The sequence below is a fragment of the Lucilia cuprina genome, chromosome 4 (assembly GCF_022045245.1).
Source record: "Lucilia cuprina isolate Lc7/37 chromosome 4, ASM2204524v1, whole genome shotgun sequence".
Lineage (NCBI taxonomy): Eukaryota > Metazoa > Arthropoda > Insecta > Diptera > Calliphoridae > Lucilia > Lucilia cuprina.
Genome location: NC_060952.1, coordinates 38,088,891 through 38,116,652, shown reverse-complemented (window position 1 = coordinate 38,116,652; position 27,762 = coordinate 38,088,891).

The window sequence follows — 27,762 nt, the reverse complement described above, 5'->3', positions numbered from 1 at the left end:
TGAAAACTTTCATTCCGATAAAAAAAAATCGTCGATCCAGACAAAAGTCTTAGTTTAATCAGAAGTACAATTCTGCAATCAGATCTAGATCTTAAGTGGATTTATACCATGTAGAAGAGTTCCCTTCATTCTGGAAGACTGTTAATGTTACGCCAAACACCAAAAATGGAGAGGCTACTAACCCTGATAATTACCGTTCGTGCCACGGGTGTGGCATGGTGCACTCTTTACTAACTCTTTACTTACTTATCTCGATTTATATCGAGCTTTCTCGGGGATCGCTCTATACGCCTTGCTATAGATGGAATTTCATCAAACGAGTTCAAGCTAAACTCTGTTATTTCTCTTACTTCATTTGGTATCTCTCTAAATGACCATCTATGTCAAACTTCCAACCGTATCTTCTCTTTTGCAGATGATAGCAACATTTGCCATTCTCAGAGCGTGTTTCTTTCTCCTCAGTTAAACTATGCTTAACTTGCTGTTAGATTAAACTTGGAACAAATTTAGGCGGACTTTAGCCGATGATTGTGCTCTTCAGTTTTAGATTTAAGCTCAGTTAACTTTGTTAGTATTGCCAACTTTTCACTCAAAAACATAAACAATGAACAGCTGGTTTTTGCAAACAAAACTTTTGTAAAATGGAAAATTTTGGAAAAACGTTAAACAAACATTTAAAACAATAATAAATAAAACAAAACAAATTGCAATTTACATAAAATATTAAGTTTTTGTTCTTCCGAAATCATTGTTTTATTGTTAATTGTGTTTTCTCACATATAACATGATTTTAATTGGCCAATTACACTCAGTTAAACTAAGATAATATGTAACTTTACTGATAACTGAAAAACACGAAACATATATTAAACCAGGTTTAACCAAAGAATGAAGATTATCTTTATCAGAAAAACTCGCCCTTATTCATTCAAATACAGGCCAAGTCCTTAGGAGATTGCGGCAATGAGGCAAAACATGAATGACTCACTAACCCAAGACCTAGTGGCAATCTCTGAATGCGGTCGTGCTAATAAAGTCGATTTCAATGCCCGTAAGAGTTTGAAAGGATGACAAATCATGTTGCTTCATCTATATTTATGGATGGTAGAAACATGAGCATGAGAATACAGTGTGATGTTCGCTGGACCAAACACATATTTCAAGTGTCGAAAGAATCATTCAAGTGTCTCGATTTTCACAAAATCTGTTAGACATACTTCACTCTCTCTCTCTCTCTCTGACATCCTTACTATCTACACCACCTACTTCCGACCTAAAATGGAATAACACTCTCTTGTAGGGGCCGGCGCTTCAAAGCTTGGGGCTAATCGACCGCGTAGAGGAGAGAGCGAAGGCAAAAGTACTTATTGGTGACATGATATGGGATCTTAGTGCTACATTGACACATTGGTTTCACAAAAGTGTAAATAGATCAATTCTAGGTTATGTTTGAATAATCTGCTGGACGTTTTTTGGATAAAAAGTACGATAACTGAGGTTCTGGAAACGTTGCTAGATATTCCACGCATTGAAACATATTTAAGATACTAGGCGGAGCTTATGTCCGAACAGCTTATTACTTAATGCGAACTGGCCAAAAGCGGTTATAGAACACGTTTTGAATGTATGTATACTGGATACATTGGAAGTATATATACACAGAATAAGTCGGAATATCCGATACATGACTTCAACTCTATTAAATTATCTAGAAAATATTCTTTTAAATCTCTGATTTCCTATTTCCTCGTCATCATCACACTCATGTGAGGTTTTTCTTTTAACAAATTAAATTTAATAAAACGTGGTTGTCATTTTTTTCTTATTTTCCTATTATTTGTTTCATATGGGGAGATTTTACAAATAATCCTATTGGCAAATTGAACCAATTTTCATTTTAAGATTTCAAAAATATTCCATTGACATGGCATGTCAATTTTTCTAACCCTCTGGTCACAAATAAACATCTTAACAATGGCTGACAAAAGCTGACTCTCATAAACTCATAGGGCCAGATAGTATAGTGTTTTATAAACACACATATTATTTAATCGCATTACAAGGATATTTTCTTTTTTTACATGTGTCAATTTTGAAATTTTATCAATGATTTTTTTGTTTAAATTTAAAAAATAATACAAATATTTTAACATGTGTGGTCACATGTTGCTTTACATTATGATTTGCACAGTTTTTTTCAATTTAACTTTTTTTGTTATCATTGGAATTAAAGGGATTTTATTTGTAGTTGTTGCATGTGCGATATAGAATATTTAGCTTATAAAAATCCAAAATTTGATTACATTTCAAAACTTGTCATATATTTTTTTACTTGATTGTCTGTGTAATTTTTTTGCGACATTTGTGGTAAAATATTTTAACAGCATGTAATTTGATTTTTTCTTTTTGCAAAAAAAAGTAACAGTTGTGTTTTTGATAACAGTTACAAAATCAAAATTATTACAGTAAAAACCATTAGATTTAAAGATTAAAGTCATTTACTAATTACCTAAAGCTTTAAATGAAAGCTAAATTTTAAAATATTTTTTTTTTACTTTCAGTTTTATTTTTAATCTCAATTATTAACTTCTCTTACTTATTCTCGACTAGAAACATTTTTAGCTTTTTCAAAAGTAATTTGTTAAAAAGTCCTGTACAACAAAACCAAAGTAAATTTGTACTTGTTGTATTATAAATTGTACTGTAAGTTGTAAATCTTTTCCTTTTTTTCAAAATCCTTTAGACTTTTAGAACATAAACTGCCATAAATTTTGTAGCATCAGACATATGCAAAGGCGTGACATTTTTATTTTAGCAGGTAAATTTATGTTAAAAAGTTTAGAGTAAAAAATCCTGGAATTAACAAGATTTTAATACCTTTTTTTGTTTATCTTATGCGTTAAACAAGTCATTAAGATAAGCTTTTCCTGATTGTTTCATTTTTTTGGAAAATAATATAAGTACGAGTATACGTTTAATTTTTAATTCTATATTTCAGTTGGAAAATTTATTACTGGCCGCAGTTTAGCAAATTTGACTTAATCTGCTGCAATGAAGACAAAAACTAGAAAAAAATATACATATCAGAAGGGAAAATGTTCCACGTATATATCAACTCAAAAACTTTCTCTTTGTATATAACATTTTGAAAATTTTGATTTCTTTGCTGTTACCTACTACATGAAAAGTAACAAGTATGTTTAATTTGTTATTCAAGAGCCAGTTCCAAAAGAAATTTAGATCTTTATTTTACTCTATATTTTATGTTAATCCTTTCCCGCTCTCGAACGGTTGCAAACAGAACGACTTCAAAATAACCTTAAAAGCAGTAATTCAGTGGAAAATTTATCTGGCGTCTTAATTAATTTCAAAGAACTAGTATTTTTACATTTATGAAAAATCTAATTTCGGACAAAAGTTGATCATTTGTTACAAAGAGACAGAAGGAAGGAAGCACATCACTAGAACCTGAAAATTTATGAGAAGGGTATGAAGGTCACATAAAGTATTAAGCTCTGGTAGCACAACAAATGGTGTTGCTGGAGAAAGGACAGAGAAAGCATTATCAACTAGCTTCTAACGACATAAGTAAACGATATAGAAGTTGTCATTAACTCTGTATAAAGATAAATAGATACTCTAGAATCACCTGACCAATGTGGATAACACGGCACCACATTTTGATTCTGGAATCGGGTATACAAGAAGTGGAATTGCCTTACGGTGGTACATTTATAACCACATTATGAGTTTATTAAATGACTCACCATCGGCATTTAAGCAGCTACATAATCTCTGATTATTTCCTTGGTTGCTTAACTTACGAGATCATTTCTGTTTACAACTACGCAATTGTATGGCGCGGACTTGCTCTTACCTTAAAGAAACATATGGGAAATCTGATCTGGTCCTTCATTATTCCGTTTGAAAGGAGAATGTATGTATACACATCAAATCCCAAGAAATACACCTAGGCCTATATGGGTCTTTAAACAGTACCTTAGGTGGTAATCGAACCCATCACCTCCGTTCTACCAGACTAGAACACTAACCTACCGGATGTCACATGGACAGAATAAACCCTGAACATACCAGAACAAGGAAGGAAAATTCAATGGTAACACTTGTATAAGATACCTTAGGTCCATCACCACCATTTCGACTTAGAACACATTACGGATGGATGAATCCCGCACACCCCTACATCCAACTCGTATTATATACTCTTTACACTTCCATTACAATGCTTATGCTGTCTTTTAATCAACATTCTCTTCTCGCAAATTCGGTTTAAACCATAGTCTCCACTTGCACGCGAATGAACCACTCCAATATCAGGGACAGGACAGTGTTCAAATTACGTGGTTCTACGGTTAGATTATTCATATAATGAAGGTAACATGCCCCAGAGATGATAGGAATATTGCTTGCAGTAATAATTGGATTTTGGGTTTAAGGCAAGTAAACAGAGAAAAAGAAGAGTCCATCTTCTCTGCGAATACCATGATACAAGCGAAAAGAGATATATTTTTCTTGAAAATTACTTCATACATAATAATGGTAAATTATCTGGGTCTTGAGGCTCTACAGGCTAGATGTTGTACTGTGTTGATATGGATATTTTTCAATGAAGAACTATGCACTCATAATCCGTAATATACGGAACATATAGCGATTGTTTGTAGTAAGAACAGGATTTTGGGCTTAAGGCAAGTCGACAGAGGAAAAGAGCAGTCCATCTTCTCTGCAAATGCCGTGATACAAGCGCTAAGATAAATATACTTCTTGAATATTACTTTATACACAATAATGGTAAATTATCTGGGTCTTAAACTTAATGACCTGTTGAGTTATCTTACAGGCTAGATCTGATACTATACAATGCTACATCTATCTACCGAGTGAATTGATTTTAACAAAACAGAACTTTTTCGATTCCATTTGATTGTATGAGTGCAGTGTACCACTCGTCGTTGATGGAAATGATCTCACGTCGTTAACGGATTGATCGAGATCAATAGGACCATTAGATCTTTTTTTTATAATTGAGAAATTCGAAAGATATCTTCTTTTAAAAAATAGCGCGCTTAAAAACAATTTTTTTTTTCTTAGAAAATGAAATATCCAAACATTGTGCTCATAATTCACTTTGTATAGTTGATTGTTGGATAATCATTTTACCAAGCAACTTTGGCAAATGTTCTTAAAGCCACGTTCAACCAAAACCAAAAAAGAAAAAAAAACAGGAAGAACAATTTCTTGACTACTATTTCTCTGGTAAAATTTTGCAAACTAAAGCAAAAATAAAAGTTTTTCCTAGTGAAAACATTAATATGAATACGAGAAAAAAAACTACAACAAAAAAGTATTAAGACATTTTCGTCTGAACATGTACAAAGCAAGCAAGATGTATTAGTTTAAAAGAAGAAAGGAATAATGGAATATTTAGTTTTTTGCCACATCTGCATTTAATATTATAATTACACAGACTATTTACTTTTGCCACGAATAACAACGACAGATAAATGGTCAAATATTGATATGAAATATTTAAAAGTTTTATTATCTTAACGAATGTGTTTGAATTTGCTACTAAATCCTTAAGGATTTTATAAAGTTTTTCTTTTCAAAACTACAAAATAAATTTAATTTCAATGTATTCTTATTTCCACTGAACTTCTCTTTACACACTTATCCATTTCAATAATCCGTAAATGGGCAAAATATTACAATGATTTTTTTTGGTTTGTTTGCTCAACTTGTATTAGATACAGTTGTTCTAGTTGTTGTCCTTAGTCCTTAACAGGAACACTTTTATGTTCTTTTAAATTCACTTGTAGGAGTGATAAGTACTTTTTGCAATTTTCATTTAAAATTCTTTCATCAACATTTTGCAGGAAATGTTGTTTTCGGTAATACATTTGTTTTTGTTGTTATTTTCCTCATCATCATCATCATCATCATTGATTGTCAACATCACACCATTCATATTTAACAAGTGTGTATTAGTCTCATGCGTCGTTTTCATTTTCAATCAATCAAATGTTCTAACAGGACTACTTATTTTCATTTTTTCTAATTTCGTTTTTCCTTTGCTCTGGTTTCAAAGTATTTGTGTGTGCTTTTGTGTTTATGTGTGTTTAAGGATGTTAATGTGTCCTGTCGATTTTAACACGTAAACAAACAGAGCACGTAATTTCGATTAGGTCACTCTTGCCGCTATATTAAGACCATGGTATGTGGCATTTGGGAATATTGCGAAAATGTAATGTATTTTTATTTTTTTTTTTGAAGATGATGTGTGTAATTTTAAAATTGATTAGATCGATGGTGATAAGTAAAGGAAATCTATATAAAAGATAATGTATTAGAAAATACATATTAACTACACATCCATGACAATGTGTTCCGTTCTTTGAACTTTAAAATTTTGAAAAATTGATTTGAAATATAAAAAAATGTTCATTTCGGAAAAAGAAATCTAAATTCTAAATTGTTCAAAAAGAGCATTTAAAATTACGAATTTTAATTAACAAAAATCCAGATTGTTATTACGTAAGTTAGTTGAGGCTTGACAAAGGGTAAACATGGGCCTGTACTTTTAAATATTGGTAATGGAATTCACTTCTACAGTGGAGTTATTTATACAAGATTTATAAGTGAATTTTGACCTTAAAGTAATTTTTTGAAGCACCCTAGGGTCAAATGTAACTCGATCATAACGATAATCGTATCATTTAGACTATATAAAGCAATGTTTTGCAAATTTTTGTAGAGATAATAGAATAGAAATGAATTAGAAATAAAATAAAAAGGGTATCCCTCCTGTGTTAAAATCATCACTTCTTCAGGCCTTTTTTAGCACTTCCATGGAGGAAATTCAATTTTTTTTTCGTTTCATTAGAAGTTTTTTGCTTTCCTTGAACACCTGCCTTAACGGCCTTATTTCACGGTTATCTTTTTCATTCACTGGGTAGACTTGACAACGGTCTATTTTGCGCCCCTAAATCCTTTAATGAATAACTCAGGTGGCAAATTTTTGTAAATAGATGAGCCCGTCTATGTACAAGCACTTTGCTGAAGTACTCGAGCTATCTAATCTATAGCCATAGTAGCCCCGTTGCGGAATGACAGGCAGCATGAGCTTAAGTCCAATGCACACCCCGACAAGAAAAAAACAATCACTAGTCTAAAGACAACATCGTGTACCGAAGACGAAGATTGCGTTATTTAAAACTCGATCCTCATCATCTAGTGGCCCATTTCAGTGCATTCCTTAAGATCTTTAAGTCCGTACAACCACACTACTGAGATGGCCCTGATATTTCGTCAACAGCATCTAGAGACATAAATGGTAGTCCAAGAAAATTGATCAGCAGCAAAAAACTTCCCCGAAGCGTTAAAAGGCATACTAAATCAGTCTAATCTCCAATATATGTAGACTTTCCCAATCTTTTACCAATTTTCGCATCAGTTTTATTCTTACGGTCATAAAGATGACGACATTGAACCCTAACCTGATAATTCCCTCTACACGACCGGTTAGAAATACCGATCGGGTTCAGGAATCCATTATTTGTTTCTTTGAATACAGACCTGTTCGAAGACAGAATTATCCATTAGGTATATACCATTCCTTAAACCAGTGGTGCTCAAACACATACTACCATAGTTTTATTTGTGTTGGTAAAGCAGCAGAGAACAGAATTCAATTTAAAATAAAAGTACACTAATAAAATGACTTCAAATTATAAAGTATATGCTAACTGTCAAATATTTATTATGGATTTTGACAGCCAGCGTATATCAGAGTATATATATATATATAAAAAACTATCAACTCTTCTCTTATGTTCTCCTACATTAAATCGGCTTCCTCAAAATTTTGTCGTTGTATTTCCGTGTGTGCTTCGACAAGTGCTGATCAGCAACTGATTTGAATTTGTTTTCCAAGTTGAGAGCAAACCAACTGATATTGCTCATTTTAAAAATAAGAAGAATTAAACCTGTAGTGTATGTGTATTAACTTAACGTCAGTAAAATTTTCTTATCCTATCACGCGTGCTATGAAATAGCAATCTTGAGCTCCTCTGCCTTAAACAAACATTCTCTCTCCGCTATTGTGGATATTAAACCACAGACACTACGTGGATCCCGAAGGAATCTCAACCAACTGACTAGCCAGGACAAATCCTGAGGGCAACTGGCCTCGTAGTACCAGATTATCTGATGCTTTGGTTAGACCCCATTCCAAACATCACCAGTTTATAGTCCCGGCAGACTAGAGGTAGAATCTCTTTTCACCATGATTGCAATAACACCAAGGTGAGTACGAATGAGCATGTTAACATGCAAGGCAGCATGTAATCGGAAATAGGAGTTTATATCAGTTGATAAATCATTTCTGTAACAAAATAAATTGAAAGTTTAGCGTAAAAGACATATATGGTTACAGCTATACGATACCAAGTGCCACACAGCGAACCCCATAATGCAGTGAAAATATCCAACATTATTTTAACTTCTGTTTTCACCAATCTACGTCAATAAGTTCTTAAAGTGAAACAATTTGTAACATAGTTAGTTAGTTTGAAAGGAGGATGTACATATATACATCAAATCCGAAGAAATACACCTAGGACTCTATCGGGCCTGTTGTGTGCTCCTTAACCAGTGCCTCAGGTGGGAATCGAACCCATCACCTCCGTTCTACCAGACTAGAACACTAACATTAACCTATCGGAGGCCACTAAAGTGAAACAAAAAAAACAAAATCTAATGTCGATAACAGTGAAACAAAAAATCCAAAATCTCACAAAATCTAATGTCGATAACAGTTTACACCTTGTTACCAAAATCGTAACGCAAAGAAAAGGTTTTTATTACCTAACAAATTGACCAGCCAATCCCTTACTTACACTCCCCTTTATAAAAATAAAATATACGTAGATAGAGAAATAGACAAATTAAATCTATGTAAAATATGTTATTTTGGACACGCTTTATTATCCAGCGCAATTTAAGAAAATAAAAAAATACATTCGACAAAACGTGGCAACGGTTGGTGTTGATTGGTGTGATACACGGAAATTATGCCACGCACTTTTAAATTACAACGTTTTTCCTGTTTTTAATACCCAAAAATTTTATTGCTTTTAAAATTGCATTTAAAAAAATAAGGAGAAAAAGTGCGTATCCTGCTAGAGTAAAATATTATTATTATTATCGGCAAACAGCTATTAGTGTTAAACAAAAAAATATAAAACGAGATCCTCTAGATACTTATTTTGAGAATTAAAAAGTCATAACTTAAAAACACTCGTACAAATGACAACAACCAACCAATAAGAGTAACACCCACTTACATTAACTTCAAACGTTGGTCCTACCAAAAAGTCAAACAAAAAAAAATACAGACTTTTAAAGTTTTGTTTCCCCCCAACATTTCAGGGTTGGTTTCTAATGTGCTTTTTGATACGTTTATATGTGAAAATTGAAAATTACTTTTCCTTCTTTTAAAATTTTCAAATACAGGATATAAGTAATTGTGTATTTGGTGTGGTGGCTTTATCCTTAACCAAAAAAAACTGTTTGCTTTTATGTTTTTTTAATATTTGATTCGATCTTCTTTACAAATTTTGTTAATATGCATAAATATTTTGTTTATTTCATTTTACTATTTTTAATTTCCAACAACTGCTTGTGAGAATATTCACTGACATCTGTAAGAGATTTATGACTTTTATTCGCTGTCTTGCTGTTGGTTTCCCTAGAGAGAAAGTATTTCGGTTTTAACATTTAAAATACATAATCATAATTTCATACAAAAACTGTAGCGGAAATTTTAAATTTTATTCATTTGGTTTAACAAATACTTTTTTTATTTGTCATTTTAGAATAAATTTTTGTTTAAATTGTATAATTTATGCAAAATAAATTGAAAATAGCACAGATGAATTTATTTCCTTGTAGATTAAGTGGTTACTGTTGTTTGGATATTATATAAACTATATGAGAATTCAAATGGACTACTAAACATTTAAATATTTCATCTCTACTATTGTAAATCCCTCAAAGTTATTAGTTCTTTTGAAGTCTCTACACCAAGCAATAATAAAGCGAAGTACTTCAAAAAACATAATATTTATCACTACCTCAAAAGTAGCAATTTTTTACTATCTGTGGATGTGATGTTAAATGACTTCCGAAGAAGTGAAAATAAAACATTTTTATGCTAAATATTGTGAGACAAATAATTTCATTTTTTGGCTACTGTTTTATTAATATTAATATTATTTAAGTCAAATTCCGAATAACTTCCAAAAAATAGCCTAAAAATTACTTCTTGAGAATGACTTCGGCAGTAGTTAAGTTGGTATTAAATAAAAAAAACATTTCTCCTATGAAACGTCTTTATTCAAAACATCACTTCAGGTCTTTTTCACTTCTTCCATGGAGTAAATATTTCTTTTTTTCCGCTTCTTTGGAAGTTCTTTTTTTTTGCCGGAGAAGTTTATACTCGGATGAATTGGCTTCGTCCTACATAGGACAAATTCAATATAACAGAAATATAATTATAGTAACTGTGAGACATTAAAGGTAGGATATCATGGTCAAGCGAAATATTGGAGCAAACACCTATGGGAATCTGTTGATATACGGATGGCTCTATAATGAAAGACAAAACGGAAACTGTATTCAAAACTAGGAAAACGAAATAAATGTACTTTTTAGTCGTATCAGTTACAACGTGTTACCACGGATTGAATATGGAGCCCACATAGGTGAACGTATTTTACAGCGGTCAGAAGGTAATTAGGGCAATAGCAGCTGATAAAGTATAAACAGTAAGAGTGTCATAATTAAATGCTCTTTTCGGGGAGAATCGATAATCTTTGTATGATTTCTATGGGGACGCTTTCAGACGAATGTGTAAAAAAGGCAATTCTAGAACATTTGCAAGATTTTCGCCATAGTTAGATCTAAATATCTGGAAGTCATTGTTGTTCCACATATTGAAAATAATAAGGACTGTATTTAGAAAACAAAGTTTCTGAAGATTGATAATGGGTTCGGATAGGCCACATAGACTCTTCGCGAAGGTCTATGCTTCGTTGACACTACCGGCGCATTCATGAATATAAATTCAGAGGCAATTAAAAACGCTATTAACAAGACCGGATGTAATAAAGAAGTAACAGATTGAATTATGAACGTGTTAACACATCGACATATTTTAGCCGAATAAGGCGGTGATGTAATGATTGCCATAGCTACCAGGCAGGGAAAAATCGGGATCGGTGCGGTGTCTTATGCTGTTGTTCTAGTGCTAGTAACTAGAGGAGAAATTTCCAAATACGTTAGCTGAGGTGATGGAAGCTGTTCTACAGACATTAAATAATTGCACAAATAAATGCGGACTGGACATAAATCCTCAGAAAATAGAGTTGGTGCTCTTTACAAGGAAAGAAATACCTACTTTCAACTGTAAAAGAAAGTTATGTTTTTGCATCTCGGAAGTTAAGAAACGGTGCAGTGCAGTGCTGTGATCAGTGTTTAGATCAAACTGCCATCGGCGTGTTTTGAGACATCTAATCAGCTCGCAATGTGGTTAAAAAGTACCACTGTTAAATATGGCCAACACGACAGATGATCACATAAATCTTTACGACATATTGTATTTTTTTTTTACATATCACACTTATGTATTCAGATTATAATAAAATCATTTGCAAAGCTTAATTGTTGAATAAACCGACAATATCAAGTGTTTCCCCGGAGGCATGTTACCTTGGTGAAGCCTCCACCTTGGTGTTATTGCAATCCCGGGAAATAAGGCCAATACCTCTAGTCTGGACGGGACTATAAAATTGGTTACAGTCTACTGCCTGGCTTAGTCCTTGCATAAATTGAAAGAGGTCAAAACAGTGCACTGCATAATCTGGTCGCAGGACTATGTCCTGGCTGGTCAGTTGGTTGAGGTTCCTTCTGGATCCACGTAGTGGTTGTAGTTGAAGGTAAAGTCAATATTTCGGGATAAGTTCGGTGCTATTGCCGAAACAACAGATACCCCACAGTCATCATCCCACCCGTCTGCCTACAGTGAATGTGTCGTATAATTGAGATGTTTGCTGGGTTGTATGATGATGGATGAAAGGTATTCAAAGGTAATGATACCATTGAATTTCCTTCCCTGTCCAGATATGTTCAGAGTATACTCTGTTCATATCAGAATTACCACAGTGTGTCCCTGTGAGTAAGAACAAAGCCCTTGGGTTATTTGATGGGTTCGTATTTCGGTCCACCGGTTACGTCTCTAGGTGCTGTTGCCGAATCAGCAAAGGCCATCGCATCTGCGTGGTTGTAAACGGAAATAATGTTTTACATCTCGGAAGTTAGGCAACGGGGCAGCAATGGTCAGAGATTAGATAGCTCAAGTACTTCAGCAATGCGCTTGTACATGGACCGGCTCAATCCATGCCCAAGAATTGAGACCTGAGTTCTTCATTGATGGATGGCGATGGTAGTCCGTTGTTCAAGTCTACTCAGTGGATGGAAAAGACCACCGTGGGGTAAGGCATCATGCCAGGTACTCACGTAAACCACTCGGCATTCAATTACAAGTGTTATTTCTTTAAAATCGTAGAACATTTTGATATATACAAAATTTTTGTCAAAAATACCTGGATCGAAAATAGGGAAGATATTCGAAACCCAGTAAAGTTTTTTTAAGTTTGAAACTTATATAAATAATTCATTGTTAAAATCCTAGTTTTATAAATATGAAGAACATCTGAGTTTTCATCTACAAAGATATAATAATATTTTAGTAACTATATTAATTTCCAACTCAAACAACTTACAGTTGAATGATTTTAAATAAAAATTTATAGCAAATTTTAATCTTGTTAATTTCCATAATAAAACAATTTTAAATTAACAACAATAAAAACGCAACAAAAACGGATAGCGTAAAGACTTAATGAAATTATTGTAAACTTTTCTAGCTAATAAATCCTTGTACAGTTCGCCATGACTTAAGAGTAAATATTAAAAACCATAAATATTTATTAATAAAATTAACGGTTTCATAGAAACGTAATAAAATTACCAAGTCATAAAATAAATAATTAAATATTCACTGAGAACTTAAGAACATTTAGAAATTAAGCAGCTTTTCACAAAAAAAGACAATACAACCCCTTTAGCTAAAAGTGTTGTTAAAGGATTTTATTAATGTTGAGATGGTTAAAGGATGGCTACATATTATAATGATGTGATACAGATATTTTAATTCACACCCACTTTTTAATTTGAAAACACAATTCATTAATATGTTTGTTGGTTTTTTTTCTACTCCTGCTGTTCAAATATTTGGCAAGTGATTAAAATTAAAGCCATGTTATGTTAATATTGTTAACTTATTTAACTTTATCGAAATGAAAAGTTGAGATGTAAAAGTAAAAAAAAAAACTGATGATATCGCACATTTACATAAAGTAATAGACACCAACATGATAATAATTTCTAAATTTTCTCCCCAACCAAGAATTGTCTGTAACATGAAATAGAAGTTCGGCATAAAATTTTGCTTACTGTAAGTTATGTTGGGCATATTTCATGCTTTAATGCTGATCCACTCAGCCAGTTACCCAAACAACCAGCGTTAGTGTAGTAAGTTGAATTTCTAATGAATTTTCAGGAGGGAATTTATTTATTGTTTTTCTGGTTTCTAATAGTAAAACAACTTAACAACTTTTCAAGTTGTCATGGTTGTAAATTTTCCAACATGGCGGCAATTTTGTTATGTTGGAGTACTGGTATTGGTGTGTTTCTCAACATCCGCTATTAAAAGTACTCGTATCTGTTTCCTGTTCTATTTTCAAGTAACGGGTTTAAATATGTATAAGTGCGTAGCAATGTTAAAGTCCTTTTAATTTCTTAACATTTACATATGCCACATTTGATTTTTAAAATAATGTTGTTTATTAATTATGACCCCATACGTATGTTCTAGTATTCACTTATGTATTTTAATGGCATTATGTTGTATGGTTAACCTCAAACATGACACACCATCTCGCACGCATTTGTTGGATGCCATTTAGCTATTAGGCAAGAATGTTCGAGATACTAAATCAAACAGCAAATGGTCCTTTGGGATAAGTCATGAAATTCTAATTTTATATTATGTTAAATTTAAATTGTGGAGCAGTTATGATATATGGTATTAATTACTCACATTTGAAGTTATTATTCGATTCCGAAAAAATCAAATATAGCAAAATTGGTTCCTTTAAAATTGCCTAATTTTTCAGATCTATATCATTGGTAGAAAAGTAAGGATCTATTTTTATTTTTCTCTTATTAAGTACATTCATACCTATTGTTTAAGATGTATGTATATATGCAAAATAAATATGTATGTCACGATATACAAATTTATTTATTGACAAAAATACGTATTACTTATGCTATTAAAACAACAAAACACGAAAATCCCAAATATTTATGGCATAATCAGCACATTATAACAAACTAATAACAATGTAATAGCAGGACTAGATAAACATACACAAATTGCAATATATTCATCTACATTTTGAATGCCTGTGACCCTTAAAAAAACACAAACACAAGAAAAACAAAACTCAATTGCAATAAAATACAGAATGTGTAGCAAAAAATTAAATAAAAAAAACATATTTGTCTTTTTTGCACCATGAAGGGAGAAAACATATTCTTTAACAAATGTTTATGATATTAAATGAAAGAATTTTGTAATAAATATGTAGTTTGTGTAATAATCTGAATAATATAAGTGTAGCTTATAGCTGAATTTCAAGAACCCTATAAAACAAATTAAATATTTGAATTTTTTATCTGTCTAGTCTATAATCTACCCTATAGTATAGTCTATTCTATATTCTAGTATATAGTCTTTTTTATAGTCTAGTCTATAGTCCAGTTTATAGTCTATTCTATGGTCTAGTTTATAGTCTAGCCTATAGTCTACTTTATAGTCTAGTCTATAATCTATTCTATAGTCTAGTCTATAGTGCAGTTTATAGTCTATTTATTCTATAGTCTAGTTTATAGTCTAGCCTATAGTCTACTTTATAGTCTAGTCTATAGTCTAGTCTATAGTCTAGTCTATAGTCTAGTCTATAGTCTAGACTATAGTCTAGTCTATAGTCTAGTCTATAGTGTAGTCTATAGTGTAGTCTATAGTGTAGTCTATAGTCTAGTCTATAGTCTAGTCTACAGTCTAGTCTAAAGTCTAATCTACAATCTAGTCTATAGTCTAGTCTACAGTCTAGTCTACAGTCAAGTCTATAGTCTAGTCTATGGTCTAGTCTAGTCTATAGTCTAGTCTATAGTCTAGTCTATAGTCTAGTCTATAGTCTAGTCTATAGTCTAGTCTATAGTCTAGTCTATAGTCTAGTCTATAGTCTAGTCTATAGTCTAGTCTATAGTCTAGTCTATATTCTAGTCTATGGTCTAGTCTATAGTCTAGTCTATAGTTGAGTCTATAGTCTAGTCTATAGTCTAGTCTATAGTCTAGTCTATAGTATAGCCTATAGACTAGTCTATGGTCTAGTCTAGTCTATAATCTAGTCTATAGTACAGTTTATAGTCATAATCTACCTTATAATCTAGTCTATTCTATATTCCAGTATATAGTCTTTTTTATAGTCTATAGTCTAGTTTATAGTCCAGTCTATAGCTCAGTCTATGGTCTAGCCTATAGTCTAGTTTATAGTCTAGTCTATAGTCTAGTCTATAGTCTACTCTGTAGTACAGTCTTTAGTCTAGTCTATAGTCTAGTCTATAGTCTAGTCTATAGTCTAGTCTATAGTCTAGTCTATAGTCTAGTCTATAGTGTAGTCTATAGTCTTGTCTATAGTCTTGTCTATAGTCTAGTCTATAGTCTAGTCTATAGTCTTGTCTATAATCTAGTCTATAGTCAAGTCTATAGTCTAGTCTATAGTCTAGTCTATAGTCTAGTCTATATTCTAGTCTATAGTCTAGTCTATAGTCTAGTCTATAGTCTATAGTCTAGTCTATAGACTAGTCTATAGTCTAGTTTATAGTCTAGTCTATAGACTAGTCTATAGTCTAGTTTATAGTCTAGTCTATACTCTATAGACTAGACTTTATAATAGACTATAGGCTAGACTATAGACTAGTCATGTCTATAGTGTAGTGTATAGTCTAATCTAAAGACTAGTCTACAGTCTTTATACTAGAATATAGATAAGTCTTGTCTAGACTATAGTCTTGTCTAAAGTTTAGTCTAACATATAATATAGTCTATATTCAAGTCTATAGTTCAGTCTGTAGTCTAGTATTTTAGTCTAGTGCTACCTTATACCTTATGTTTCAATTGGGGGAATATCCGGCACTGTTTCTAGCTTTGGTTGTGTAATTCTATATTCCTAAAAGCCGTGATACAAGGTTGTCAAATCTTACAACGTTGTCAGTAAAATGATCAGAAAATGTCTAATAATCGTCTGTACTTATAATTTTCTTTAGCAGTATTGTCAGAAAAAGACTTACCGGCAATATTGCAAAACAAAATTTGTAAGTTGACAGTACTATTATACATTTTATGCACATTTTACTGCCAACTTTGTAAGATCTAACAACCATGTATACATAGCTTAAGCAACATGTATGATTATTATCAATAGAGTGCTCAGCACTGATTAACGAATAGTCCTGCATTCTATTGTCCATTAAAGGTTTCACCTAACTTCGTTACTCTATCAGCAACAGAAAGCGCTGAGAACATGACATTTTGAAAAATGCGTATTTAAAAAATTTCCATATTCTAAGTAAAATAAAAAGTTCGAGTGAGAAATAGTGGCTATTATAATTGCTATATTTTAGACTAACTGTTATATTTATTACTTATAACAACAATTGTAGCAAACTACATAATAAGCTAAATATAACTTTTCCTCACTATACTAAAGCTAAACTATATAAAAAACAAATGTTGTATATCGAGTTGATTGGATTTTCGTCACGGTTCTATATTGACAAATAGAGGGCAATATTTCCTTAGTGATGTTGAAAGTAAAATAAACAAAACAAAAGTTCTTTAACCAAAATATCTGCGTTAGTGCGACAAACTATTTACTTTACAAACAATAATATTTTATTTTTTGGCAAACAACAAATGAAACGTATAATTTGTACAAATGCATCTTTTAAACGTAAATGTGTGCTCGATATTAGCAATATAAACCCCTAAATAATATTAATAAATGTCTCGATGTTTGAAGGATTGAAGGAAAAATCTTTATAAATTACATGTCATTAAGTTGTATGCAAACAGCAATAATATTTATTAACCTCTTTTTTGTTTTTTTTATATTCTTTGAACCCTGATTAATCATATACGTTTTCTAAATAGCGACAGAAACGTTTACTTAATAGAGACACAATCACATATTCGCAAATGGTTTCTAAAAGTATCTATGAACAAATACAAGTAATTTCATATCATTTACATTTAACAATATATCATTTTTATTTATGTATGTTTTGTTCTTTATTTAAAAGTTTTATTTGCTTAAATCTATGCTGTGAAAATATTTTCCTATGTTATCGAGTTGAAATGTTTCAATTTTATGGTGATTAAATGGGGTGTTATTTGGCGCCCTCTCTTAAACTCCTCACCCTACATTATGTGTGACGCTCACTATCATTGTCATTAAAATTATTTAATCGTGTGTAAAAATTAAAACATAAAATTATATATGAATTTAAACATTATTTATAAATATTTGAAATATTCAAGTTCTTGTTTTCTTTAAACTGTTATCATTGTTCAAAGATTTTAAGAATTTTGTTATGATAAATTATCACTATCGAATATTTTTAATTTATTAAATAGACATAATTTTGATTTATATCTTTTGAAAGTTTTACAACTGTTAACATTTCAATTAGAAGTTGCGATTTACAAATAATAATGGGGAATGCTAGTGGTAATAAATCTTAATAGATTGTTAACAATTATTTCTGGCCAAGTTACTGCTTTTAAAGGGAAATTTAATGTCTGTCTCTAAATATCTCTAAATTTCAGGTCATTCATATATATAGTGGATGTTATTAAACATACAACTCAAAATTTTAAAACGTGTAGTCAGAGGCAGGCAGAGACTTACCCCCCATATTCATAAGTGCTTAATAAAGTAATTAATGGTTTATTGTAGAAATTTTGTATGGAAAAAGTGATTAATATTAATAATATATTAATATTAATAATATATTAATATTAATAATATATTAATATTAATATATTAATATCTTATTGAATAGGGGGCGTTAAAATATAAGAAAAATGCTTGATAAGGAAGTACTGTACTTAGGTACTTTTAATTACTACTATTAGTACCAATTCTAGATTAATCAGGCGAATCAAGCTGTGGAATTTAACGCTACGCCGCAGGGTCAGATTACAGCCATTACCATTTGTAATACGCTCGTAAAATCTTAAAAATAAAGGCAGACGGAAATAAATTTTGAAAAAATTTACATTCCGCCAACAAGCTATCGCCTTGATATCTGGAATTTGTTTAACGGTAATATGCGACATGTCGCTGAGGACAAGTCAACGCCAACCATCAGCCCCCACATTATTGAATAGGGGAAGAAAGAGACGCGCCATACTAGTGGAATAAACTGTAAAGTCCACCTACTACACCTTGAATGATGACATCACTACAGCGTGTGCTATAGTGATGTTGAAGTACTCAACATGGCAAACAGTAGTTTCTCCGGTATCAGACCACTTACCTATTATCGTTTGTTTCGAACTATAGTTTTAACGTCTCTAAAAGCAAGACGTAAACCAAAAGGAAACATCCACAATGCAGAGAGGTGGACAGCAGCAACGAATGTTTTCAGGCTTGCATATTGTAGACATCGATGATCACATCGCCAATACCAATCCAAACGATCGAAAAATCGACCAGCTGAACCAAAAAAATTAGCAGATTGGTAAATAAGAATAAGCGGATTGATCTCTCTCCAACAGCGAGTGCTATAGTGATGTTGAAGTACTCAACATAGCAAACTGTAGTTTCTCTGAGATCAGACCACTTACCCATAATGGTTAGGTTCGATCTTTAGTTTTAACGTCTCTAAAAGCAAGACGAAGATGGATGACAGGGTCGATTGTAAGTTGGCGAGTAACCTGAGTGAGAGAGACAAGACAAAAACAAACTTCACAACCGGTCGAATATACAGTTCTTCGCTGTACATAACCTTCAAATATCACCAGCAAAGTTGCCAGGAATAATCTTTAACATCTGGACGAAGGAAGGAAATTGTACCCTGCCTTTGTCATCAATATAGCTCAAATTCAGAACCTAAACCATACAAAAATCTTAGTGCTCACATTTAACAGCTTATTTAATTCCTCAGCACTGCAATCGCGAACGAATTGCTAAGTAAAAACTAAGTACGAGGACTCTCAGGAGTAGTCGTAGTAGTATAATTGCTTTAAAGGGAAAATGGGAAAAAAACCATTCGACGTAACTAAAGCTGAATTAAACTATGGGGAATAGAATTCCTTAAGGCCCTTTGGAAAAATGAAACAGTAGGTAAAATAACAAAGATCCTTTGGGGCGACCCTGATAAAAGCAAGACGAGAAGTCTCCTCAAATAAAGCAAGTCTGTGGTTAGAATGATGGTGGACAGCAGCAGTTCGCTTTAGATCTGCCTAAATGCGTATTGCGGCCGTATATCCCAGCGAATGTTTTCAGGCTTGTATATTGTAGACATCGATGATAACATCGCCAATACCAATCCAAACGATCGAAAAATCGCCCAGCTGAACCAAAAAAAAAATAGCAAATTGGTAAATAAGAATAAGCGAAAGAAATAAACAGAGAGATCACTTGAAGAACGAACATGTGTAAGTAAGTCTAGAATTCGATCCGTCTCCAACCCGACGAAGATGGATGACAGGGTCGATTGTAAGTTGGCGAATACCTTGAGCAAGATAGACAAGAACAAACTTCACAACTTGGCGAAAATAAAGTTCTTCGCTGTACATAACCTTCAAATATCACCGGCAAAGTTGCCAGGAATAATCTTTAACATCTGGACGAAGGAAGGAAATTGTACCCTGCCTTTGTCATCAATATAGCTCAAATTCAGAACCTAAACCATACAAAAATCTTAGTGCTCACATTTAACAGCTTATTTAATTCCTCAGCACTGTAATCGCGAACGAATTGTTAAGTAAAAACTAAGTATGAGGACTCTCAGGAGTAGTCGTAGTAGTATAATTGCTTTAAAGGGAAAATGGGAAAAAAACCATTCGACGTAACTAAAGCTGAATTAAACTATGGGGAATAGAATTCCTTAAGGCCCTTTGGAAAAATGAAACAGTAGGTAAAATAACAAAGATCCTTTGGGGCGACCCTGATAAAAGCAAGACGAGAAGTCTCCTCAAATAAAGCAAGTCTGAGGTTAGAATGATAGTGGACAGCAGCAGTTCGCTTTAGATCTGCCTAAATGCGTATTGCGGCCGTATATCCCAGCGAATGTTTTCAGGCTTGTGTATTGTAGACATCGATGATAACATCGCCAATACCAATCCAAACGATCGAAAAATCGCCCAGCTGAACCAAAAAAAAATAGCAAATTGGTAAATAAGAATAAGCGAAAGAAATAAATAGAGAACGAACATGTGTTAGTAAGTCTAGAATTCGATCCGTCTCCAACCCGACGAAGATGGATGACAGGGTCGATTGTGAGTTGGCGAATACCTTGAGCAAGAGAGACAAGAACAAACTTCACAACTTGGCGAAAATAAAGTTCTTCGCTGTACATAACCTTCAAATATCACCAGCAAAGTTGGCAGGAATAATCTTTAACATCTGGACGAAGGAAGGAAATTGTACCCTGCCTTTGTCATCAATATAGCTCAAATTCAGAACCTAAACCATACAAAAATCTTAGTGCTCACATTTAACAGCTTATTTAATTCCTCAGCACTGCAATCGCGAACGAATTGCTAAGTAAAAACTAAGTACGAGGACTCTCAGGAGTAGTCGTAGTAGTATAATTGCTTTAAAGGGAAAATGGGAAAAAAAAACCATTCGACGCAACTAAAGCTGAATTTGGAATAATGAAACGGTGGGTAAAATAACAAAGATCCTTTGGTGCGACCCTGATAAAAGCAAGACGAGAAGTCTCCTCAAATAAAGCAAGTCTGAGGTTAGAATGATGAGCACATCCATAAAAAACTGGACGAATGCAGACGAATGTAGAGCATGTGGAGAGGATAGTGAAACTCTGTAGCACTTTATTTGCTATTTTCAGGCTTTTGTTGAATTTAAAGGCAAGTATCTTGGAAGTGATGTTATTGCGGAAATAACATTCCATACACTGGTTGGAAGATTCTTAAGAATTACGTCCAGGAAACTGAGTTTATATAGGCTACTATATGACTCACAAGAGGTCCCATACTAGCCTAAATGTATTTTTCAGGATTTGTTGAAGTATATCTTTGACTCAACCTAACTTAACTCATCAAAGCGTTAAACGTCATCACTTGGGGTTTGCTAACACCCAGTCGATTAACACTCAAAGTTTCACAAAATACTGACCTAATGCCCGTAATTTCAACAAATAGGTATCTATCAGTACATAGTTACCTTTGGTACTATTACTAGGAGATTATACGTTGTTATATGAATATACGCTATGTCTCCTTACTGTCCAGACCTTGACCCGTTTATCTAAAATTTGTTTTGATCATTACAGTACTATCTCTCTCTTCCTCTCGGATGCACATCACTTTACAATTGGGTACCCAAAATTAGCCTATTAGATAAACTATTTTCTTGCTGAGGAATCCTTATTTTAATTATAAAATTCATTATTTTATTAACAAATTGTTAAAATATTCTGGAATTAAGGAAAAATATAATCATATGATTTGCCATGACCTATAATCTTCAACAATTTGAAGAGAAAACAATACATTCCTTTTATATTGAAATAAAAATATTCATTATCAAACCCTTTTTTCCAATAAACTACAATCAATAGTAATGCAATCACTACATGTGACAGTGTCCTTTCAAAATTCAAATAAAACCCATCATCATTGCATTTATGATGTGTTTTATGAAAAATAACAAACAGCATGTGGTTACCATTTCCCATTCAATTTTGATATTTTATCAATATCCTGTAACTGCAAATATAAACATTTATTCAAGTACCCATGAAGACACTTGAAACTCCAATAAATAAACTATCAACAACTATCCACAGATGATTATTGCTAAAAATCAAATGAAATATTTAAGAGAAGGAAGGAGGATGTAATGTGAATGTAGTAAAAGGGTTGCTGAAGCTGGTATGCTTTTGCGTGACATACACTAAATCAAAAATTAAATTTTTATATTTATTTAATAATAATGCTTTGAGAAGTCAAATAGTAATACTTAGAACGTTTCACTTTTTCAAACAAAAATGAATGAAAAACACAAACGCGTGTCCCTACCGGGAAAGTGACACAAAAGGATGAAAATATTAATATAACCATGACCATAAATATAATTTTAAATCGTTATTTATGTATAATAGTTTTCTGATATTAAATTATGGCATTATGAAGTAACGCAGTTACATTTTCCATAACAGTCCAAAAAAGGGTTATGTATACAGGATATTTGTTATTCGCATCAACATACACACACACATTATTATTAGAAATTATGTATTAAAGTGTGCATACATACGTATATGTTATTTGCTCGCAGCATGGTTTCCTTTTCGTCCTTTAGAAATTTCTTTAAACGAGGGGAGTGTCATAAATTCATACATTCTTTTATATGAACAACATACACTTTTCCATTGATTGCAATTTTGTTCCTGTTCGTCCTTTTGTATTGTATCAGTACTTTTAGCTATTCATGCATAGTTTATATAATAATAATGAATAGTTATGACTATAGTCATGTTTGTACAAGTATGTCGTCGTTGTTAAATATGTATATTGTCCCTTATTGTTTCATTCATTCATATTTGATTTTAGAATATTACTTTCGTTTTCGTTGGGGTTGTTGCGTTATTAAATAAAAAAAGGATATTGCGTGATTTTGTTCGGTACATTTGTACAATATTGACATACTCGTACCATTTCAATTACATGTCATCATCATCTTTTTTTTTTTTTTGTGAAAATATGACATTTTTAGTATTGGGTTTTGTTTGCTTTTAATATTAATAAATTTATGTTTATGTTAAATGTAGAACAAACATTGATAATTGTGTAAAAATTGTGCTTGTTTAGTGGCCGTAATGTATAATTTAATAAAAATTAAGAATTTATGGAATATGCAATCACAAGTTGTTTTTTTTTTTTCTTTTAAAGGGGTTGTAAAATTTGACCTAAAAAAGTTTAGATTGCTATTGAAAATTTAGCACAACCGTATGAATGAATAGTTGTTGAACTCATAGTTGGGTTAATATTAAAATCAAGTAAGAGTAGTATATACGGTTATGCCGAATCTTATATAGCCACCATCAAATAAATAAACTTTGATACATATTTATAATCACAAATTGGTGTTCTTTTAAAAGGGTTAAATGAGCAGATGGTCAAATATGGACCCATCCTTATAAAATTTGATGGACAGGTTTCCGTTAGTTTAAAACTATCAAAGTTAAAGCTGTTTCCTGAAGGTAACCTTTCATAGGTGGCATGGTTAATTATAGACTGATCCTTATAACATTTTGAAGAGAGATTTTGGTTCGTATTAAACATGTTAAAGTTTAATTTCCTTAACTTCCTTTGCATGCATCTGAAAGAGTAATTACAGAGTAATTACAGAGTAATTACAGAGTAATTACAGAGTAATTACAGAGTAATTACAAAAATTACAAAACAAACAAAAGTCTCCTTTTAAGGCCACCGATAGAGGGTTAAGGTCTGATAAAAAAGCATTATTGGAAACCTATCAAATATGGCAATTATTGTTTTTACTATACTATTTAATGCGATCTTATCTGTTAGATTTTTCCCTAAAGATTGAAAAATCTGCCAAATAATAATGATACCAAAATCCGGAATAGATTTGACGTAAGCATCATCCTACAGACCTTGACACTGGTCTATTTGAAAAAGCATTTCAAAAAAATTAATACCACATTCTCTTAGACCAGCAATTTGGTATCTGTGAGAACCAAGAAAGCAAATCGATTCTGGTGAGGTAAGAAAAGCATTTGAAAAAACAATCCTGGATGTCGCCCAAGTTTTAGACAGGGTCTGGCTGACTGTACGGCGATTATGTAACAAAGGATTTAGCAATCAATGCTGGTGTTGACCAGGAAGTATACGTTTCTCGTAGACAAATCAAAAGTGTAAATTAGATAAATTTTTCGTCGTAATTTTATCTAATCTATCTCCTTTGATTTATCTACGATAAAGGAAAACAATTTCTACATTTGCAGTAGAAATTGTTAGTACTCATTGTTGTAGCATCAAGAAACCTTGATAATTATATCAGACACATGGAGAAACTAGAGAATACAAATAAACAAACTCAGAATAGAAACTGAACCGCATTGACACTAAACAATGTAAACACCCCACAATCCACTTGGCTAATAAACCATTCATTTAAGTTAAGACTTGATTTGGACATACGGAGTTCAACTATTGGAAACTACAAACATACCAAGTATAGATCTTTAACAGAGGGCCCAATCAAAGATTGTTACTGCCATGACGGAAGTACCATGTTTTGAAGCCAGTAATAGGTATTACTGTTTTCAAGGGGCCACTTGTAATAATAATAAAAAAGTTCCCGTCGTTCCTACAAGAAGCATAGGGGTCCCACAGGGAATGACAGAACTAATAGCGGTTTCGGACTTTGTCGGGTAATCGGGTTATTAGAAAGAAGTGAATGCGGCACAGAGTTGGAAATGAGATAGTGTCAAGTGTGTATAATACGGAATGGTTGTAGGGATATGCGCCCTTTCGTATATCTAAAGATCGTGTGTAGAGGTGTGCTGGATTGAATGGTGATGGATGTATGGTATCTTATACAAGTGATACCATTGACGTTCTTTCATTGTCAAGATATTTTCAGGTTTAACTGCAGTGTGTTCTCTGTAACTATAATTCAAGTTAAGCCTTGACTGTAAAGTCATATTGTATAAGACTGTTTTAAAACCAATTAGGACATACGGAATTCAACTATTGGGAACCGCTAGCAATACAGAGGGCCCAATCAAAAATTCTTAGTACAATAAAGGGAGCACAATGGCATATGTCTAAATTCATCGTTGTACTTGTATTATGATGCCAGTAATAAGCATTACTGTTTTCCGAGTTCCCGTGATGCTTTTGCATCTCGAAAGTAGCAGTATTAGTCAGAAAATAGAAAATAGCTCGAATAGCTCAGTAATGCGCTTGTAAATGGACCGTCTAAACCATGTACACAAATTTCTACCTGCGTGGTAAGAACCACAAAAAGGCGGTAGTGAGAGTCGTCTAAACAGTTCACCTAGTGGATAAAAAAGACCGCCGTCGAATCAGTTCTTCATGTAAAGCGCTTCTTTTGTGAATAATATTTCGCAAAGTGCTTATGATAATGACAACAAACAATGTAAAATTTTCTAATTAACTATTTCAATTATCAAGTACCCCTCAACCTTATAGAATATTATAGAAATTTAAGCCCTTATTCTTAGCAAAGAAAAGAGCTCTATACCTCATACCATGCGCTCTAAATTAAATAGAATATTTGACTTTACAATGAATGTCATCAGAGGCAATCGAATGTCAATTGTTTAACAGTGGAACAATAGACTTTGAAAGATTTATTACCCAGTCAGTTTCCAATGCATTGACAACAACAATACAATAGAGTAGAAACTCATTTAACCCATTTCAAACCATAAACCCACAACAAACGCTATAATATATCGAGGAACATACATAAATACACATGAACAAATGTGTGTTGTTTTTTTTACAACAATAGAAAATATTTTGAGAAACTGAAATAAAAGGGTTTTCTACCTCCTACTGACACATGAATAAACATTTCCTCTAAACAAAATGCGGAAACGGATATAAGCAAAAGTAAAATTTTAGTTATTTTTTTGCTTAACACTTCATAATCATATGCATAAAACTTTATTTAGTTCCTTAACCGTGTCTGGTTTTTAGAAATAGAATACAAATTTTATTTTCTTAAAAATACATTCGTTCGTTCATTCATGTTTTGTTTAAAATATAATAAACCGTGTCAGTGTTTATCAGCAGCGACAAAAAAGTAAAATAAATTTTGTTTGCAAACAAATTACATTGTTGCAAAATTGAAAAAGAAAAAAATCTCGCGGGATTTACATGATAATGAAACATCATCACAGTCTTATTGATAACAATTTCTACGTATTCGTTAAATTGGGTTATATTTGCTTAAGCGTTTTTCTTCTGCCAACAAACTCTAAAGAAAGGAAACTGAGTATAGGGTGTCAATATGAATAAAGGGTTTATTATGGGCTTGCTATTCGAAATTTGCATACCCTTTCTTGTATGTTACACTTTAAATTGAAAATTATGTTAATAATGTTACTTTTTACGCGAAATGAAAACTTCCTTAAATAATAACAAAAAAATATATGAAAAATAACAGGAAGCACCATATTAAAATTTATTACTAGTTATTTCAGCTATCTTTTGTTAAACATTTTATAAAGGATATTAATAAGTTGTAAAACTGATAAGTTTGCTTGTGCATAACAGACTTTTGGAAAAAAAACTTTGAAATTGAATTATGTTGCATAAAATGCTTTTACTGAATATGATTTTGATTTGGGGTGCAAATTACAATCCTATTCAATATTTAACTTGGAATTTTTCAGGTGATGCTATGAAAACGAAAGTATTGCTTAAGTTGGGTCAAATGGGTTGTCTTATAGATTGATATCGTTTCTCTCAGGGAATATATTTGATTGAAATATAATTTTTACTCGTAGAAACTTTTGTGAGTGGAAAATCGGTGATTTCTTCGATAACCAAACGTATACACTGGCGGTTTGCATTGACACCGAGGGCGCATTCAACGGGCACACACATACTTTTATCCAATCCTTAGACTTATCTTACTTCGTTCTAAAGAATATATGGATAAGCTGAGAGAGGTACAGCACTGATTGACATTTTATCCCCTTAATTTTGGGTAACTTCTATTAATAGCTTGCTAGATAACCTCACCTATAACGGACTTAGACCAGACGATTCACAATGCTTTTAAGGGATAGAATATAAATTGCTTGTGTAAAAGGATTTAAGATACTCTGAACTCGTTTTTTCAATGGAATGTTAATCCAGCGAAAACTGAAATATATATTATAACAAGATTCTGGACAAGAAGACACCGGTGACCGACAGAATGAAGTGAAAATGTAGGAGAACCATAGGAACGAAACTCAGTCTAGTCCTACTCTCACATTCGGGCTTTATATGAGCAGTAATATTCCAGTTCTAATTGATACTGCAATAGACTTCTTTAGACAAAATCTAAATTCTACTCATCAATATATACTGGACATAATGGAAGGCTATACACAAACATCAGACATGCACGATCGCATACCAGACAAAGAATATGTGTAGAACTTTGAAACACTGATGCCAGATAGAATATGTGGGCAAGTGGATCATTAAGGTAATATCCGTAAAAACGTCTACTTAATCACAACACTAAC